Source organism: Notamacropus eugenii, chromosome 1 (genome assembly GCF_028372415.1).
Source record: "Notamacropus eugenii isolate mMacEug1 chromosome 1, mMacEug1.pri_v2, whole genome shotgun sequence".
NCBI classification, from domain to species: Eukaryota; Metazoa; Chordata; class Mammalia; order Diprotodontia; family Macropodidae; genus Notamacropus; species Notamacropus eugenii.
This window is the reverse complement of record NC_092872.1, coordinates 227,136,592-227,156,608: the sequence shown is the minus strand read 5'-3', so window position 1 is coordinate 227,156,608 and position 20,017 is coordinate 227,136,592. Positions and strand designations below refer to the sequence as shown.

General features: G+C 43.0%; 1 protein-coding gene across 1 annotated transcript in view; it reads left to right on the top strand.

Annotated features, from left to right (window-relative positions):
- The first annotated feature begins 641 nt into the window (after positions 1-641).
- The window catches only part of TSPAN14 (tetraspanin 14), a 79,554-nt gene continuing 60,178 nt past the window's right edge, over positions 642-20,017 (top strand). Inside the window, exon 1 of the mRNA XM_072627977.1 lies at positions 642-779. The gene's annotated coding sequence lies outside the window, so the exon portion shown is untranslated. The remainder of the gene's footprint in view (positions 780-20,017) is intronic.

The window sequence follows — 20,017 nt, the reverse complement described above, 5'->3', positions numbered from 1 at the left end:
GCTCACGATCAGCGGGCTCTCCCTGGCCAGCGGCGCTCCAGGAACACGCGTGGCACACACAATGGAAGCAGGCGCCGCTCCAGCTCCAGAAGAGGCAGCAAAGGAGCCAGCGTGAGCTCTCCAAAGGTGGCTGAGGAGGGGGCCAGAAGGGACAAGCCTCCGGAGGAGGCGAGAGCAGGGCGGGGCGCGCGGCGGGGAGGAGGCTGAGCCGAGGTCTCCGGGCTCTGGGGTGGGCGCAGGTCCCCGCGCCGGCGGCGGGGCTGGGCCGGGCTGAGGGACGGGGCGGGGCGCGGGGCGTGGTGGCAGGGTCCAGGGGCGGGCAGACCAGCAGTGCAAGGAAGTTCCGCTCTCCTCAGATAACAACAAGGGGACCAGGCTTGGCGCTGTGAATATCGGGGAGGGCGAGCTATCCGTCCATCCATCCATCCATCCATCCATCCACCCATCCAGCGAAGGGGGCGAGCGCCTCCCGTGGGCCTTGAAGCGCTCCCCGCCTCTCGTGCCTCCTTTCCCGAGACGTGCTGCGCTCCCCGCTGTGCCAGGGGCAGGATCCCACCCGGCGCCCAGGCGGGCTGGCAGGCTCGCCTCCTTTCCTTCGCGAGCTTCGGGGGCTCTGGCTCCGCTTCAGTGTCTCCGCCTCTCTCCCGCCCCCTTTTCGGATGCTCGGGGCACCCGGATGGATTGAGTGAGCCCAAGCTTCGCCACCTCCTCCTCCCGGCTTAACTTGCTCAAACTTCCCCGGCCCGGGCAGAGCGCCTTCGCCGCCGCCGCCCCCGCGGGTGAGTAGTGGGGAGCCCCCCGCCCGTGCCCGCTGCCGATCGCCCGCGAGGGGCTCCCCTTCCAGGCTGGGCTCTCCTCCCCTCATTGTCTCCGGCCACCGGGGCTCCTCTCGGCCGCTCGAGCCTCCCCTCCCCTTTCGCTTTCAGTCCTGGGCCTCCAACTTGTTCTCACGCTCCGGGACACACGGCTGGCACCCCAGCGGGCAGCCTCCTTGTGCCCTGGGCTCCTCTCTGGGGATGGGTGCCCCGGCTACCAGGACCCCGCCTCCCACCCGCCGACTCCCCCGAGAGTTCAGTTCCTTTCCCTTTCCTGCCCCATTCCAGAACGTGTTGGGAGGTCTTGTTTGCAGGGTGTCACCCTCGGGTAGGGACGTGGGGAGAAAGAGGGAGATCGGTCAGGCCCTCGGTAAGGGAAAGGGAAGACCGGGTCCTGCTGACTTTATTCTGGCCAATGGCCTGAGTAAAAGCCTCGTGAAGGACCCCTGGGGTGAGGGGGGGGGGTAGGGAAGAAGGGCAGTGGTTTTTTTAAGTCAGTGGGTTTCAGAAATGCATTTAAGAAAGCACCAAGCCCCTCAGTCCCCTGAAGTGGCTACTTTACGCCCTGCTCAGTCAGTCAGCAAGCATTTATTAAGCGTTTCCTGTGTGCCATAAGCTGTGTTGAAGCCTTAAGTTGCAGCTGCTAGGGGTTATGTAAGAAGTCTCCCAGATGGAAGTGGACTGACGGAACAGGTTGGTTTTATCACAGGGAGAAGCTCTAGAGTGGGTTAGCAGTGGAGCAGGTAAAAGTTTCTTAAGTCTTTCCACTGGTGGTCGGTGGGTCATGGAAAGAAGCGAGATCTTTCATTTTCTAAAAAGGAAACTGAGTGAGACTGGTTGAGAAATGAGTTTCTTTGGGTAAAGACAGCCGGTCCATTGACCTGGAGGAAACCCGTACCCCACATCCAAAGTCCTCCTGTGAGTCCTGACAGTGGCGGTGTTTACCCTCCTCCCGGCAGGCCCTGGGAGATTGGTTCTCCCTTATCCCAATTCTTAAAGTTGAGAGAGGTTTAGTGGTTTGAGTTGGTTAATGTTTGACTGCTGACTGATGAATGATTGCTTCTGCCAGTGGTTGGCGTGATTGGTTGGTCTTTTTCCTCCCCCCTCTCCCCCGACAGCTTTTTCAGTGAGATCGTGAGATCCCTAGGCTTGGCATTATTCAAAAGAGTAAACGTGAACTCTGATGTAATGAGGGTCGTTGAATCAATGGGACCCCAGCCTGAAAATCTCATTGTCTCTGTTGGGATGTGATTAATGGTGTGCTGGGAGCAGCCATGTTTGAAGGAGGCAGTAGCATCAAAACCAAATAGTCTTTGTAACTCACTTCCTGCCCTGGGCTTTGGGTGGGGGTGGAGGTATTGTTTTAAATTCTCGGTCTTCAGTGACTAAAGTAGTAATTTTATTAGCTGTCATTTCAATGGCAAACATATCATATTTATTATTTCTTTGACCCTCACAATAACCCTGTGAGGTAGATGCATAATTATCTCCATGGGGAAACTGAGGCTCAGGAAGTAAGTGACTTGCTCATGGGAAGTTAGATTCAAACTTAGGTCTCTTAAAACTCCCAAGTTCACATTGCCTCAGGTTTTGCTATTTCTTAGGTTGTGCTTTTGAGGTTTTGGCCTTTCTTTAATGAATATTGTATGAAAATATAAATACAGTTGATAGATTTGTACATATCAAGAGTTCACCTACTAGTTGAGATTTTCTTATTTTCCATCTTGGTGGCCTTTCCCTAGGGTGTACCTAGGGAATTGAGGTATAAAGCCAACTGAGTTTATACATAGTGTGTCATCTTTGGGGCTCCATGTGGCAGCTAGAGTCACTTGTAGAAGAAAGTAGAAAAGTGTTTAGAAAGAATTGGAGTGTGCTTAGTTAGAGTGAGCTGTGCATTGAAGACAATTGGTCTCTATTGCTTCTGAAAGCCTAAGTTTATCTTTAGGAGGAGAGTAGCAATCTTGCTAAGAGCATTTACAAAAACCTCTCAAACAGATACATGTATCACTGTTTCCTTGTTTTTAAAGAGAGCCATGTGTATGTGTATTTATAGCATCTGATTTTGGCAGTGGGAAAACTGTGGTGTGTGAAAATAATTGAATGTTAAACCATCTGGGCAGTGTTTGGGGTACCAAATTGTACCTTGGGTGTATTCTGCAGCTGAATATTTCCCTCTTCTGGCCCCACCATATCTTGTTTGCTGCACAGGCACCAGAAGAACTTGTGAAATCCTAAAAAGCAGTTTGCTCCCCTCTGCTTTCTCCCCTTTGTAAGAGGAAGTAAGAGTAGTCACTGTACTCCCTCCTGTCTCCCAACCCCCCTTTCCCGTCTGTATTGTAGGGAATGCAAACCCAGCAATTTAGCTGGAGGAAAAGGAGATGCAGATGTGTCTGTGTATTATATATTTTTTCTTGATGTTTAGGTCCAGAAGGGGCATAGTTTTTTTTAAATTTTTTTTGGAATATGTTCGAGACAGAACTTTGAGTTAACATTCCCAGACTTCCATCATGGCAACAATGCGTTGAAGGTCCCAAGTTTCCCTTTCTAATGGGGAATCCAAAACTCAAGATTCTGAGTTCTCAGTTTCAAGAAGTATCTGGCATCAAGGTGACTGATGAGCCCAACCCTTTAGGAGTTGAGTGGGTCATATGAGATAAGCTTCCATAATTTAGATTCAACTAGGTTTCTCAGAAATATGCTGAAAGATCTCACCACTAGTGGTTTTTGTAAATGGAGGAAATGATCATTTTCTGAGGTCTCTCTGAGTTCTAAAGTTTTATGATTCTATGATCCTGAGCTTTTGGGCTTCCAGAAAGATGCAGACTTGAATTTCTTTTTTATTGATTTTTGTTTTACTGAATTTGTTATTGATTTAAATGAATATGAAAGCATTTTTTTAAAGTGCTGTATGGATAAGTCAGAGGACAAAGAGAAATCCATTAGGATGGGTTTTTTGCCTTCTATTTCCTGAGGTATACCTAGTCCAGAACAGGAAATCTGAATGTGATTGGGATTGGGTGAAAAGGGGTGTCTAGAAATGGATCAGTTACTTTTTCCTATTGTTCTCTCCTCAGTATTGCTCAGGCTCAATTCCAGTTGAATATCACTGTTACTTGGAGGATTTTTTCCATAAATTATACTGACATGTGTTCAGGTTATTGAAGTAGTTGTGGTATGTTGGATAAAGAGGTGTCCTTTGCTGTTAGTGTGACCAGGGTTCAAATCACACTGGTATGTGACTTTGGACAAAGTCATCCAACCTTTATGTGCTTTGAGTCAGAGGTGGCAGAACAGTCTTCAAAACTGATTAAATTGCAGTTGGGAAGGATTCTACACAACTGACAGATCACAGATTGACAAAATTTGGTAATTGGGAAGTATTTGACCAAATAAATAAAAATACAATAAAATAAAGATGATGTTAATGTATGGTTTTTTAAGTCAAGATACCTCCAAAGGGATCCTTATGCTCCTGGGCAGATACTAAGAGACTTGTAAGTGAGTTGGTTTTTGGCTTGTGTTTCCTTTATCCTAAAAGAGGCACCTTAGTTTCCTTGCCTACCTCTTCCTCTCTTTAGACTACTTGAAGGTGGGTTCCTTGTCTGTAACTTCTATTTCCTCACCACCCACTCTTTCCTCAGCCCTTCGAAGTTTGACTTCTACCTCCATCATTCTGCTGACACTTCTCTCAAAGTTCAGCAGAGTCCTCCTAATTAGACATTGTTATGTGGAGGTCTGTGTGCTAGGCTAATGATAGAAAAATGAAAAAGGGTGGAGTTTCATATCCTTAAGGAACCTGCAGTCAGTTGGAAGAGAGGAAGGACATAAGACACAAGTAAGTATGATAAAAGGTTGATATTTTACAGTGGGAAAAAAGAGCACTGGATTTCAAGCCAAAATATTTAAACGTTGGCTCTGCCACTTATACCTATGTGCAACTCTTCATTAGCCACTCAGCCTTTTTTTGAGGGGGGAAGACTCAGTTTCTTTATCTGTAAAATGGGAGAATTGAACATGATCTATGTTTTCTATGACTTTGTAGCTCTCTTGAGCAACATTTGAGGTGGGAGTGACTTTTAGTTGGGGTTTGGGAAGGGAGGGATAAGGAAAGGTTTCCTGAAGGGGTGGGGAGTGTGCTTCTGGCAGGAAAGAGCAGAATAAGATTAAGGGGCTGCTTGGGGCCCAGTTTGATTAAAACATAGAGGGCCTGAATAGAAGTATGTGGTGAGAACTAGGTTCACAGATCTAGAGCTCCAAGGGATCTTGGTCATCATCTGGTCCAAAAGTTTTTAACTTTTTAAATGCCATGATGGACCCCTTCTCAGGATAATGTTTTTAAATGAATAAAATACAATATATAGGACTACAAAGGAAACCTTTCTAATGAAATGCAATTATAAAAATATTTAAAAAGAAAACCAGCCAAGCTCATGGATTGCAGGTTAGTGTGCCTTCTCTTCCTCCCCCCATTTTATGGATGAGGAAACTGAGTTGTAGAAAAGTTAAATTGACTTATCTAAAGCTACCCAGTGGTAAGTATGGGAGGTAGGATTGGAACCCAGAACCAGGTACCATGATATCTAGATTGTGGGAGGCCTTAAATGTCAATTGAATTGACAACGAGACTGGCAAAAAGAGCACAAGATTTAGTTATTAGTTCAAGAAACGGCATGTCTACCCTTCAAGATGCTGTGGCTAAACTTCTTAGGAAGTTAGTACCCTTCTGTACTTCCTCAGCACCTACTTCTGCAACCGGAACAGCATTAGACTATCCCACCACTCCAACTCTGGTCAAGATCACCAATGGTGTCTTAAGTACCCAGTCCTGTGGTCTTTTCACAGACTTCTCTAACCAAGACCTTCCGGGAGCATTCATTGTACGACAGACAAAGGGATACCTTCCTTCCTTCCTCCCTAAGCTTTCATGATACTTCAAAGCTTCTCCAGGCAGTCAGACCAATTCTTTCTTAGGTTCCCCAACCTCCACTTTCCCCTTACCCACCAAGTGAATATACTCCTAGTGAAGCCACCATTCCCGAAGCTCTGTTTCTCCTCTCCCTTCTAAATCAATGCTTCAGTGATCACCTCTTAGCACTGGACTCCTAGATAGATTAATAAACCCAGTCTCTCCCCAGAAGCCCAAAACCTCCAACTGCCTTTGGGACCAGGCCCCATACCCAAGACTACTCATCTCACCCCACTCCCCAAAATATCTGCCCCCCTCCAAATTCCTTACTGATGAAACAAGCATCCCCTCAATCATTCAGGCTCAAAACCTTAGTCATCTGTGACTCTTCCTTCTCAGGCCCTCTCTCCAACCCCATACCTAATCAGCTGTCTAATCCTAATAATTCTAATTTCAAAGTATCTAAAACAGGTGTTCTAACCTGAGATCCATGAAGAGATGTCATCGGGATATCTGTGAATTTAAGGGGAAAAAATTGCATCTTATTTTCACTAACCTTTGGTTTCCAGTGGATTTTTATTTTATATATTTAAAAACAATAATCTAAGAGCACAGGCTTCAGAAAGACATTTTTGTGTCCAACAGATGAAAAAAAGATTAACTTAAATAAAAGCTGTCTTAATCATCTTCCTTAGTAGTCTACCTGCTTACAGGGCAGCTAGGAGGTGCAGTGGATACAGCACCACTGCAGGAGTCAGGAGGACCTGAGTTCAAATGTCACCTCAGACTCTTGACACTCACTAGCTGTGTGACCTTGGGCAAGTCCCCAGTTGCCTCATCCTGTGCCATCTTCAGTCACGCTGATGAATATCTGGTCACTGGATTCAGATAGCTCTGGAGAAGTGAGACTAGTGACCTGGACAGCCCTCCCTCACTCAAAAAACAAAGTCAAGTGCAAGTTTTTGGCTCTCCTATCACGGGTGTCCTCTGCCTTGGAAATCTCATTTACTAACTCAGTTTTAGCTCTTTTAGATGATTACTCCCAAGTCTGCCCCTCACCAGCCTGGATGTCTTTTCCAAGTTCCCCAAATGATCATCAAGTGGATTCATTATTATTGACTGGATCCGAAAAATAGCCATTAATGTTTTATATCGACTTAGAATGGGATCTCTAGGGGGTAGGCTGCAGGAATCTGTGATGGGCCCTGTGCTGTTTAATGTTCTTAACCAGTGACTTGGATGAAGGTGTAAATACCTTGCTTACCATATTTTAGATGACATAAAGATAGGAGGACTCACTAACTTGGCGACCAAGGGAGAATCTACCAGGGTTTTTGCCTATTTTCTTTTCCATTAGAATGTGAGCTCCTTAAGGGTTTTTTTTTTTTTTTGGCTTTTCTTTGAATCCTTCAGCACTTAACACTGTGCCTGGCACACAGTAAGCTTCATTTAAATGCTTTGTGAAGCTGATAAAAAAATCCCAACAATAATAATAATGATAGCTAACATTTTATACAGTGCTTTTTAAATGTTTGCAAAGCATTCTTAGATGTATTATTTCATTTGCTCCTTACAACCACCCTGTGAAGTGGTCTGTTTTATCCCCATTTTACAGATGGGGAATCTCAAAGTGAGAGATGTTCAGTGACTTTTGCCCATTGTTGCATAGCTAAGACTGGATTCAGCCTCAGGTTTTAACTCATTTGATTCTCACAACTCTGTGAGTGTACATCCTGTCATTAACTCCATTTTCTCGAAAAGGGAACTGGGGTTGTGTGACTTGCCCAAGGTCATAGCACTATCCATCAAACCACTTAGCTGTCTTGGGGACCAGATGGAATGTTGGGCTGAACTGAGTGAGATCAGATTTAATAGAACAGTGGTCAAGTCTTACCCTTGAAGAATCAGTTTCACAAGAACAAGATAGGGGAGTTATGAATAGACTGCAGTTCATTTTTAAAAGATAGGGCATTTTAGTGGATTGTAAGAGCCAACAGTGTTAAAAAAAAAAAGGCAGTAGTATGATAATAGAGCCAAAAGGTTAATTCAAACTTAGATTGTATTAAAGAAGGCGTAGTACCTCAGCCCAAGGAGGTGACTATTGTCTCTTATCCAGGGTTGGGGATTTCCTATGTTGTGATTTCAGGTGCTAGGAACCCAAAATGCACGGGTACAGGGCAGGTCTATCTTGAGAGAATTCAACCTCTTAAGTCAGTTCAAGTAGCCAGTTTATTAAGACTCGATTGGGTGGGCGAGATTCCTAGTGAGGCTGTGGTATTTGTGATGCCAATACAAGTGGGCCAGATTCTGAGCATTTGGTGAGGATGGGACTGAAGACAATATGGATAGGATTAAGGAGTGGTAAATAGTCTGGAGTGATCCTGAAGGAACAGAGAATGAAGGACTGCCCCACTCAACCCCTCCATCTCACTCAGCCTCTGTGAAAAAGGACAGTACTATTGAAAAGATTATACTGGGATGGGCCTGATACATTCAGAGAAATGCCAGGAGCTTGGTTGCTGAACTTGGTGGTAAAGTTCAAGGGCTTTTTCTTTTTTAGGGGTCCCATTAGCTCCCCATCACCCACTCTGCCTTATACTTTGCTCTTGTCATTCTAAGTCTGGAATAATGCGTTCACTTTTTGGTACCAAATTTTAGAGAGGACGTTGCTAAGCTCGATGACTCCCAGAAGACAACTGGATGGTTATGGGTCTTGTCCTCATGTCATATGAGAACTGATATAAACAACAGTATTATCTCCTTTGATTTTTTTTTTACAAGAGCCTTGTAAAATAGATGCTGTTATTACTGCCATTTTCCAGAAAAGGAAACTGAGGCACAGAAAAATTAAATGGCTCGTCCAAGGACACAACAGCTATTAAATGTTAAGAGAAGGGACTTGGGTTGGTTAGATAGTTCGTAAAAGAAGTCTGGAAGATCTGAGTTCAGATATGATTTCAGACACATTAACTGGTTGACCTCTTCCTTGCCTCAGTTTCCTCCATTGTAAAATGAGGATAACAGTTACATCTACCTCATAGGGTTTTTGTGAGGATCAAATGTGAAAATATTTGTAAAGTGCTTAGCACAGGGCCTGCCATACAGTAGGATCTGTATAAATGCTAGCTATTATTTTTCTTTTTGTTATTATTATTAGTTTGCCTTGAGTTAGAGAAGACTTGGGGGGCAGGACTTCTTAGCTGCCTTCAAATATTGAAAGAGGAATGGAAGAAAACTTAGCTTTATTCTGCTTGTCCCCAGAAGGCAGAACTAGTATCTGTGGATAGAAGTTGCAGATTTAGGTTCAATATGAAAATCTTTAAAAATGAAACCATTCAAAAGTAGAATTGGATGACTTGGGGAGGTAGTAGGTTTCTTATTTACTGGAGATCTTTAGGCAAAGGATACATGGCCATTTGTTGGGATGCTGTGGAGGGGGCTTCCTCTTATCTCCAGATGAGATAATCTGTTGTCACAGAGTTTATCCAGTGTTTGTGCCTGGATGTCCCACTCGATTTGGGAAGATCTGAGGTCTCTTGCCCCGTCAATCAATCCACTTCACTTTCTGTCAGTGATAATATCATTCACCCACTTTTCCATGCTCCAAACCTTGGTGGAATTTTTGACTGTCGTATCTTCTTTACTTGAGTCTGGTGTAAAATGTTATTCATTCTGCCTCCTCAGTCCTCTCTCTGTTTCCTCCCTCTCTTTGTACCTCCCCTCCCCACTTGTTAGAGGCCATCTAGTCTGGGCCTCTCCAATTACAGTTTTACAGTTGAGGAAAGGAGGCCCAGAGTGCAGTGACTTGCTTTAAGGTCACTAGTAATGGCAGAGTGGCAGAAGCAGAGCTTGGAATTCAGGTCCTCTCGTTTCCAAAGCCGACAATTCCTTTCTGTCTTACCACACTAATTGGCCCCTTCCATTTCCAAATTCTGTGAAATCAAGAGACACTGATCACTGAACCCTTTTCCTACAATATTACAAAATTTGCTTACAGTTTTTTAAAAATAATTTTTGTTGTTTTCTGTTTCTTACATCATCAGAGTATCTCCATCTCTCCTCCTCAAACCCATGCCATATGCCAAAAAATATTTTGCTTTGTTGGAGACTGAAAAAAAATCAGCACAACTGGTGAATACATTTAGAAAGTCCAGAAACATGTGCAGTTAACACCTGTGAACCTCCTACCTTCCTAATAGGTTTTTCCAAGTCTCAACCCTCTCTCCCCTCTAATCCATCTTTAATAGTTGTAACAATAATTTTACTCAGATATAGATTTCATCTTATCACACCTTTACTCCACAGTCTTCTGCAGTTCCCTTTTCTTCACTGATTCCAGAGCAGATGTCTTTGCTTGGTATGTAAGACCTTTGATAATCTTTGGCCACTGTGCCTTTTGAACCTTATTTTAAGCTGTGTCCCGTGTTTATCTTCTCTTACTCCACATCAGATAATCACTAGTAGATAGAGCCTTGACCTTGGAGTCTGGAAAACCCGAGCATGAATCCTGCTTTCGAGTTTGTTGTGACATTGGGCAAGTCAATGAACCTTTCTCTGACTCAGTCTCTTCATCTAGTAAATGGGGATAATAATAGTACCTATCTCAGAGTGGTGTTGTGAGTATCAAAGGAGATATTATATGTAAAAGGCTTTGCAATCTTTTCATCACTAAATAAATGCTATCTTCACCTTCTTTTCCTCCTCTTCCTTCACTTCTACACCTTAAGCATTCCCGGGCCTTCCTTCTTCAGAGCCTTGGCTCCCACTGATCCCAGTACTAGCTGTGTCCTTTCTGCCCCTTAATTAAGTAAGGCAATTCCTATAGATCCTTAAATTCCAAATACCACTTGCTTCATCAAGTCTTTTCTTCAATCTTTCACCTCTTTCTGACCTCAGTAGCTTGGTCTTTTTCCAATTTGCTTCTCATTTATTTAAAAAAAATTTAATCAGTGTATATCTCTCCCTACTTAGCCTAAGTTCTTGGGGATCAGAGACTGAGTCTTCTTAAAACTTTGTGTCTTCTCCAGTGCTCATTATAGTGCCCTGCATGTAGCTGGTGAACCTCCTGCCTCCCCTGACTGGGTTGTGTACCATATATACAGTTCTTGCCTTAATCAGTTGTTAAGGAAGGAGGAGTGAGATAAGGGAAGGGGTGGGGTGGTTTAGGCCTCCTGAGAATGAGGTCAGTTGGAGTTAGCCTGGAAGCAAAGAGCAATATTCATCCTAAGGCTGGTTTCTTTTGGCCTCCATTCCATGTTCCTTAGTTACACTCAGATAACACAAATGACCTGGTAAAATCATTTCCCCCTAGAAAGCAGCCTCACTGTGGTAGTGGATGTCCTGATTTCTGATTCCAGGCCAGATGTACAGTAAACTTGATTCTCTGATCTCTCTGATTTATCTATAGAGAGTCCCGCAATGCTCTAGCAGGTGGCTTTGAAAAGGGGGAGCTAGCCAGAGAATGAAAAGAACGTTGAACTAGATTTCAGGTGACCAGGGTGTTTTGGCCTAATTCTGCCAGTCCTAGAAAGATTTGCCTTGGATTTGAAACTAGGGGACCTGGGTTCTTTTTCAGCTACAAAATTCCTACACCCCAGTAGCTTCTTCCTCCGAATGAATTGGCTGTTTGCTCTTGTAACCTCCATTTTAAGGGAGTTGCCCCCAGGCCAGCCATGTCCAACTCACTCCTTTATACCTCTCTGGATTTCTCACTTCCACCGTTCCCCTTACTGGGTCCCTTTCCCCACCCCCTTCAGCTTTCTTTTATGTGCTATCTTTCCCATTAGAATTGTAAACTCCTCCAAGGCTGCCACTGTTTCTCCCTCCCCTTCTCCCTTTCTCTTTGTATCCCAAGTGCTTAGTACAGCTCTGGCACTGTATAAGTTCTTGGTGACTTGTTCTATTACAGCTAACTGTGTTACCTTGGTCAAGTTACTTACCTCTCTGTCCTTCAGTTTCCTCATCTACAAAGTAATGGGTTGGGCTTGATTGTTTTCATGGTCTTTGATCGATCAATTAGAGAAATCGTTTCATGTGGAAGAATCCATCCTTTGGAGACTAGCTAATAAAATAATATGGACACCTTACACTTGTACTAGAATTTGGTGTGTTCATAGCACTCTAATGCACCTTGATCTCAAGTGACCCTCACGACAAAATGTAAGTAAGGGTAGGAAGTGATTCAGAAAAGGAAAATGAGGCTTGTAGTAGTTGATTTTCCTAAATTTATAGATATCAGTGAGTGAGAGAGGCCTGAGCTCCCATGTCTTGGCTCCTGGTGGCATCTGTTACCCTAGATTTCCTCTCATATTTACATAAAGAATAAGTGGTTGTGATTAAGATTCTTGGCCGACTGAGGCCACTAGTCTTGTATTATTGCTGATAGCCATTTTTATGGGGCTCTGCATGAGAGCTCCTCTTGGGTCCCAGAAGTTTCTATTTCTCATTATTACTGGGTGGGGTAGGATGTGGGGTGGTGTCATTGTGGCTTCTCATCCCGTGACACACAGTAGAGGAACACATGAGAGAATAAGTAAAGACTGGGACAGCGAAATTTCTTTCTAGCTTGTAAGCTACTGAACTGGGGAGAGATGTTGGAGTATAGAGGGAATATAGCAATCTCCTTCCCCTACAAGGCATCAGCACCAGGCATGACCCCAAAGTGGCTGTCCATATGGTTTCTTATGTGATTAGCCCTTGTAGAACTTGACAGGGCACAGCTGTGTACGCAATCATGATTCAGAAATGAATATATTAGGAGTAACAGTAGTTGTCTGGCCAACTTGATGACTGTACGGTGAGTTGCATGAGTGGGATACTGCAGTTTTGGTTTTGTTATTGCTCTTTGTTGCCAGAATTTGGATGATGCATATTTTTCTAATAATGATTCTGAGTTTTGTTAGTATTCAATTCAATTAGTACTTTTTTTTCCCCCAAATGTTTAGCCCTCTTCCATCTCAGAATTCCTGTAGCATACTAGCAAGCGTGGTACAGTGGAACCCAGGGCCTGGGTTTGGAAGCAGAAGTTCTAAGTACAAACTCTGCCACTGGCTAGTTTGTGACCTCAGCAGTCCCTTCTGCTCCCTGAAGTTCAATTTCCTCATCTGTAGAAATGAGGCCTTAGAAAGACTGCCCTTTGTTCCTGGGACGAGATGTCTAATATTCTATCTGCCTTCTGTACCGTATAATTTAACACTTGATTGGGTACCATTTTGAAATCCTGGATCCTTGAAGATTGCTTTCTAATTGTTTTTGTATAGCTTGGTTTTCCCTTTACAAGAACTGTTTGACAATCAATGATGAGCTCAATACAAGATACTTTCATACTCAGAATATCTTTGATTTCATCAGATACTGCCTCCACAAGGGAAAAACACATATACCTTAGGCTATGCTGAAAAAAAGCGCATCATCTCATGACCACCCTTTTGGTGACAAGTCTTTGTTCATAACTTTAAGAATGGAAAAGGGACATTGGAGGTCTAACTCCTTCATGTCACTGGGGAGGAAGTTGGAGGCCCCTAGAATTGAAGGAATTTGCCCGGGGTGGGGTGGGGGCCACACAGAGCCAGGTTTTCTTCCAAATCCAGGATTTTTACTCCAAATCCAGAGTTGGCGCTCATCATTGTCTTGGTCTACTCTGAGGCCACCTTATGACACAGAAAGCTATGCCTATGGAGGACAAGCACAAGCAGCTGTAAGCTTTACAAGCTCAGAAGGCTTTGGCTACAGATTCAAATCCTGCCTCAGATACTTCCTTGCTTGATGACCCTGGGCAAGTCCATTCCTCAGCCTTAGTTTCTTCATCTATAAAATGGGGGTAATAATAGCACCTCCCCAGGGCTGCTGTGACTATCAAGTGAGACAATAGGTATAAAGCACTTTGTAAACCTTAAAGTGCTATATAAATTCTTCCTCTTATGACTAGTCTGGTTAAGAACTTCATTTTTTTTCTGGACACAGTTTCAAAGAGACTTATCATCAAAAGATTGACCATGAGATGATGCACTTTTTCAGAATAGCCTAAGGTAATCCTGGGGTTGTGTTCTTCCATTCTGGAGGGAGGGTCTGATGTGATATTTTGAGTACTGAAGAATCTTGTATTGAACCTCATCACTGATTGTCAGAATGGTTGTTGTAGAGGGAAACACAGTTATATTTCTTCCATACAATATTGATATCCTCAGTGTCTCTTATCCCAGATACTTTTTCAAGTTCCTACATCTATTGACCAGTTCCTTCTGAATATGTGTTGCCGTTAGGAAATTCCATTATCTGTAATACCTTCAGCTACTTAAGAGTTCTTTTAATCCTTAATAACTGACATTTATTTGTTCCTTCAGAGTTAGCAAAGCACTTAGTGTACATTATCTCTGAAAGTAGATATTGTAGGCTATTATTATTCCCATTTTACAGATGAGGAAAGAGGGAGGAGAGATGTGCATACGCGACTACACAAGTGACATATGTTGATATTCAAACCCTAGTCTTCCTGGCTTGAAATCCTCCTGGTGATAACCCGCTAGCTGGGCCCATAGTAGTTGCTTCAGACAAGATAAAGGAGTGAGGATGGAGTAGGGGCAGGGAGACACTCTGCTCATTATGGGTAGCCTAGCTCAGGAAGTAAACCAGCCAACTACGTCATCTTCACATTCAAAAGGGAGATAACACAGATAACCTGAAACAGAATTTGCATTTGGAACTCTGTTCTACACTGTGAATTTAATTTCAGTTCTTTTCAAGTGACAAAAGGAAATAAAATAATGTTGAATTTTGGATTGTACCTTATTTCAAAAAAAATGTTTTGAAACCACACCCCAGCTTCTGAGTGCCCCATATTAAAATAAATGGCATGGTAGTTAGAAGATATTCTCAGAAATATATGATTCATTTTAGCAAGAAATAAATATATAATCACATTTAATAATTGCTTTTTGTGGCTAACACATTTCCTGAAAGGTATGATGTGTGGGCTAGTGGTGGCTGGCCACAGAAGAACTGGGAGTTGGAATTTTGTAGGAACAGTCCTCAACTTGTACCTGGAGGTGGGCCAGGCCAAGTGGGTGATGCAATAGCTACCCTTATCTCCTAATGTGGGATGGGTGGGTAATAAATACTGGAATTTTAAGCAGGAACTAATGGCTAGGAAAAGTTATATTTATAAACAGAGCTTTTGAGATTAATGCTGGAAATCTGCATTTCTCTTAATTAAGCATTTTCACTGTGGTGTTTCCATCAAAACTTTTAAGTGGATTAAGTAGATTGAGTAGCCAGTTGTTTCTTACCTTGGGACAATATTTTTGGAGGGTCAGAAGTTATCCCCTGCCTTATTTGCAAAACTTCTTTTGCCTTGAAAACATGGGGCTTGATGTAGCTTGAATCTGGATGCTCTCTATATTTGTGTTGAATTATTCTCCCTTTATTTTGGTGGTATAGTTCAGTTGTGTCCAACTCATTGTGATCCCCATTTAGGGTTTTCTTGGCAAAGATACTGGAGTAATTTGTCATTTCCTTCTCCAGCTCATTTTACAGATGAGGGAACTGATGGTTAAGTGTCTTGCCTGGAGTCATACAGCTAGTATCTGAGGCCAGATTTGAACTCAGTGAGTTGAAGCTCCCTGACTCCAAACTTAGCACTCTATCCACTGTACCACCTGGCTGCCATTATTCCCCTTTGCCTAGAAAGACCAGGATAGTTGCAGCGATTATGGATTTCTCCTCTTAAAGGGTATTTTTTAGGTGAATGACAACCTGGAAAGAGGGTCTGCAGATCGTGTTCACAATTCAAGATGGCGGCTCATCCCACGTGGTTCACGTTTTAGGAAGTTGGACCTTCGCTAGAAAAGAAACATGGAAGTTTAATAAAAGGAAGAGAAAAATGAAGAAGGCTAGAAGTTACCCTTTCCATGGGGTTGGCTCAGGTCTCTTAGCTGAAGCAACAAGGCTTGGATCCATGAGTTTTTTTGTTGATGGTGGTGATATCTTTCTGCATCCTTTCCAAAGCCTGGTTTCAATTAACTTTAGCTCCAAAACTATTTGTTGAACCTCTATCATACTTAAGTCTTATGCCAGGCACCATGGAGTATATAAATAGAAGTTTTAAACCCGAAAGCATTTTACAGTTGGGGAGATAGGACTTTGACTAGGAAATAAGGCAAAGCAGCATAGTTAAGTCCCCAGTGGAATTATGCAGGCAAATTATCCAATCAATAAATATTTATCAAGCACCTACTATGTACCAGGCTTTGTGCTAAGGATACAAAAAGAAGCAAAATACGGTCCCTGCCCTATAGGAGATCAAAGTGGGGAGAGCTTAGTGTGAGCAAGAGGGATGAAGGGGAAAGCTTTTTGGAGAAAGGTAGGATTTGAGTTGGGACCATGAAGGATGAGTGGAGTTTGGGTTTGAGGAAGGGAGAGGGCGTCCAGTTCTTGGGGACAGTGGATGGAAGATGTAGATGACAGGTCTATTGTTTTTGATCATCCTTTCCTACAAGCATGTACAGTGGGATTAAGCTAGTTTGGTTGTTGTTTAATTGAATTAAAAACTTTAGAAGGCATACACTAGATTTAGAGTCAGAGGACTTGAGTTCATATCCAGACTCTTCTCTTTCCTATCTGTGTGACCTTGGGCAAGTCTTTTCACTTCCCTAGATCTCAGCCTCCTTCTGGTTAGACTGAATGATATCCCAAGACCTTTTTTAGTACCTGACAAATCCTCAAATAATATGTTTCTTTTCAAGTGTAGGACAGTTAATCTTGTTATAAAATTAGAGAAATTTGCTGGAAGGGCAAGTTTGCTTGGCACATAGTAGGTACTTAATACATTTTTGTCGATTCACTGAAGGAGAAAAGCCTTGTTTCCATTTTTACTTACTGTACCCCGTGCCTGGATCTCTCTCCTTCCTTATCTCTGCCTCCTTGGCTGTCATCAAGTCTTAGCTAAAGTTCCACCTTCGAGAAGCCTTTGTGAATCCTCCTTAATTTTAGTGCCTGAGATTATGTGTGAGATTATGTCCAGTTTATTCTGTGTACGTTTTGTTTGTATATGGTTGCTTTCATGTTGACTTTGCCATTATACCCTGAGCCCCCTGAGAGCAGATACTAGTTTTTGTCCTGTACTTAGCAGAGTACCTCACACATCGTAGGTGCTTAATCAGTGCTTGTTTGACCAACTAACTTTCTTAAGGCTATATAAATTCATCTGAAGGGGAGTATTCTCAGATTCTCAGTTAGAAGGGCCTTCAGTGGCCATCCTGTTCAACCTATACCTGAAAAACAGTCCCCTCCATTATCATCATCATCATCACCGTCAGTATCACTTGCGTTCATAATGATGTTTCAAGGTTTACACAGATGGGTGTATATATATATATATATGTCTAATATATGTCTGTATATCTGTGTGTATCTTTATCTGTCTGTCTGTCATTTGAGGCTCACAGTAATCCCTGAGGCTGGTGCTATTTACTCTAAGTACACATGTATCTTACCTATTTGCACAATGTTGTTTTTCTCTTGGCCTGTTTTATTTTTCTTGTAGTATTCCCTGTGCCTAGCATAATAAAGCCTTGTTGAATTGAATTATGCCTGTTTTATAGATGCGAAAATTGAGGTCCAGAGAGAATGAGTGACTTGCCAGCTAATGTGGCAGGCAGGATTTGAACCCTGGTCTCCCTGAGTCCCAAACCCTTGCTCTACAGAGCTTTACCCCAGACATACTGCCTCTTGGTGATACGGAGCACAATTGCTAACATCCTGTGGTTTCCTCTGTATTTGCTGGGCCTCTTGCCTGCTCATACGCTCCCATCTCAGACCCCTTTGAAAGGCTTTGTTCATTTTCTTACGTATGAATGCTTTATTATTTGTCCATGATTTAAGAAGCCTCTTTGAAAGACTACCACTCTAAATAATAGATGGCATTTCTAGTTCTAAATAGGCAGCTTCCTTTCAGAGCTTAAGCAGGAAACAAAATGAAGGCCGTTCAGTGCTTCCTCTCCAAAGCAGGGCTTGGCTGCAGAAAGGATAAAATGGGTGGGCCTGCTCCCTTCCTCTGAACATCACACACAGGTGGAAATGTGCTGCTTCCTCCTTGCACCTGTGAAGTCCGGGTGGGGATGACCTAGAGTTGGGTCTGGGGGGTTTGGGGCAGGGTGTCAGGTGGAAATGGGAAATTAATTGACTCCCCTCTACCATGGTGAGCAGGATGCTTATGTATTCATTCTGTTCCTTGTAGCTGCCTCTGTGTTTCAGAGGGCATCTGACTGCAAGACTTCATGAGGATGAAACTGGCTAATTTCACTCTCTTTTGGTCCCCCACTGTCAACATGGGTATCATTCACACATATTTGGACATTTTGAAAGAGACCTGATTTTATTGGTAGGCTGCCCCCACCACATTTTATCATTTGCTGAGATTAAAAAATTCATTACCTTATGGGCAGTCTTGTGGGTTCTAAAGCTCTCTGCATTTAATTAAGTTGGCACTTAGACAGTAGGTGACAAGTTGGTTCTGGGTTATTCCTTGAAACCTTTCCAAGTTTATAGAGGATTTTAGGGTTTGTAAAGTACTTTTCTCACAACAGTTCCTTCCATCAGGTGAGTAGGGGGAAGTTTCCCATTTTATAGGGAAGGAAACTGAGGAACAGATAGGTCAGGCACCTGTGAATCTTAATCTCATGAGAATGTATTAATTTCTTCCTTTGATTGCAGCATTCTTTAGCCCTCTTTCTATTACACAACATGTAGTGGATGGACTTCTGTACTTTAGCTAGAGCTCTGCGACCTTGGACAAATCACTTAACCTCTCCTAGAATCAGTTGATTGTCATCTGTAAAATGGGGATGGAAATAAGCACCTCCCTCACAGGGTTTTGAGAATCAAATGAGATACCACATACAAAGTGTTTTGCAAACCTTAAAATGCTATATAAATGCTAGCTATTATTGTAACTGTTGTATTATTGATCTTTGAGAACCCAGGCTTACTTCCATGCTATGATGAGTCATAGAAGTGAGAGTTTGGCTCATAAATGAGCAATAAATGTTCATTGAATTCTCCTTCCTTGATGGTAATCAAAAGATGGGAAAGAAAGCAGGCTTACCCCTGTGGGTAGCAGACAGCCTAGGATCTCTGCATGACCACCCTAGGAAGAGGCCACACTTCACACTATAGACCTTCATGCAAGAAATGACTACATGCTTGACTGGGTTGAAACATTCCTCTTATACCTGAAGCCTATGGCCCTGGACAGCTGGTGTTCTAGGTGTTCCTGGCCTGTGGTGAGGATGACAAATCAGGCCCATCAGAGAATGTGAAATGTCTCCGTTGAGCATTCAATTGGAGTGGAGGATTCAGTTGGCCAGTCTTGGGGATTCTTCAGGATTGGTGATCAGTATGTATGTGAGGGAGTTTTCAGGCACTGATACTTCCATAGTTTCAAAGCTGTTTTACACACACACACATACACATAAACACACACATGTACATGCATATCTATATCTACCTATAGATCTCTCTCTCTGCATATATTATATATATGTATGTACTTGTATATGTCTGTATTTCAGAGTGAGTTAGTATGAGTAGGCCTGTGATCTAGGGTTTGGGGGTGGGGTGGGATAAAGTAAGGGTTTTATCCTTATGAAGTGAGTCGCAAACTTATAAGAGAGGTTCAGTTCTTTGAGTGAAAGGATTGTCTTGATTTCACCTCTCCCCCCCTCCTGGCATATCATAGGTAGTTAACATATGCTTATTGATCTGATTGATCGATAGGTTGTATTTTACTCTCTTATATATAAACATTTCAGAAAACAGATTTGCTCGGAAGAAAAGGGTTGTGGACTGAAAGGTGGAAGCCCTCGATTTTAGTCCAGGTTCCTTGGCTGACTCTTTTAGGCAGGATAAGTTTCTTTCTGAGTTACGTATAACATGAAGGTAGTTGGGACTATATGGATTTTCAAAGGGCAATCCTAGGTCTGAACTGGGGTGAACAACACTGGTGTCTTTGGAGGCTGATCTGGATCCTGGTTTCCTCATTCACTAGTGTTACTTTGGGAAAGTCTGAGCCTCAGTAGTCTCATCTGTAAAATGGGGATGAAAATGTTTGAATTACATACTTGAGCGGGTAGTTTTGAGGATAACATGAAACATTGCATGATGTGAAGCATTTGTTTGAAAAGTAGCCTGGTATTAGAATGGTGGTATGGGGTAAAGACAGAGGATGTAGAGTCAATCATCCTAGCTCTACCAACTTGGACATGTTCTGGGCCTCAGTTTCATCGTCTGTAAAATGAATCAT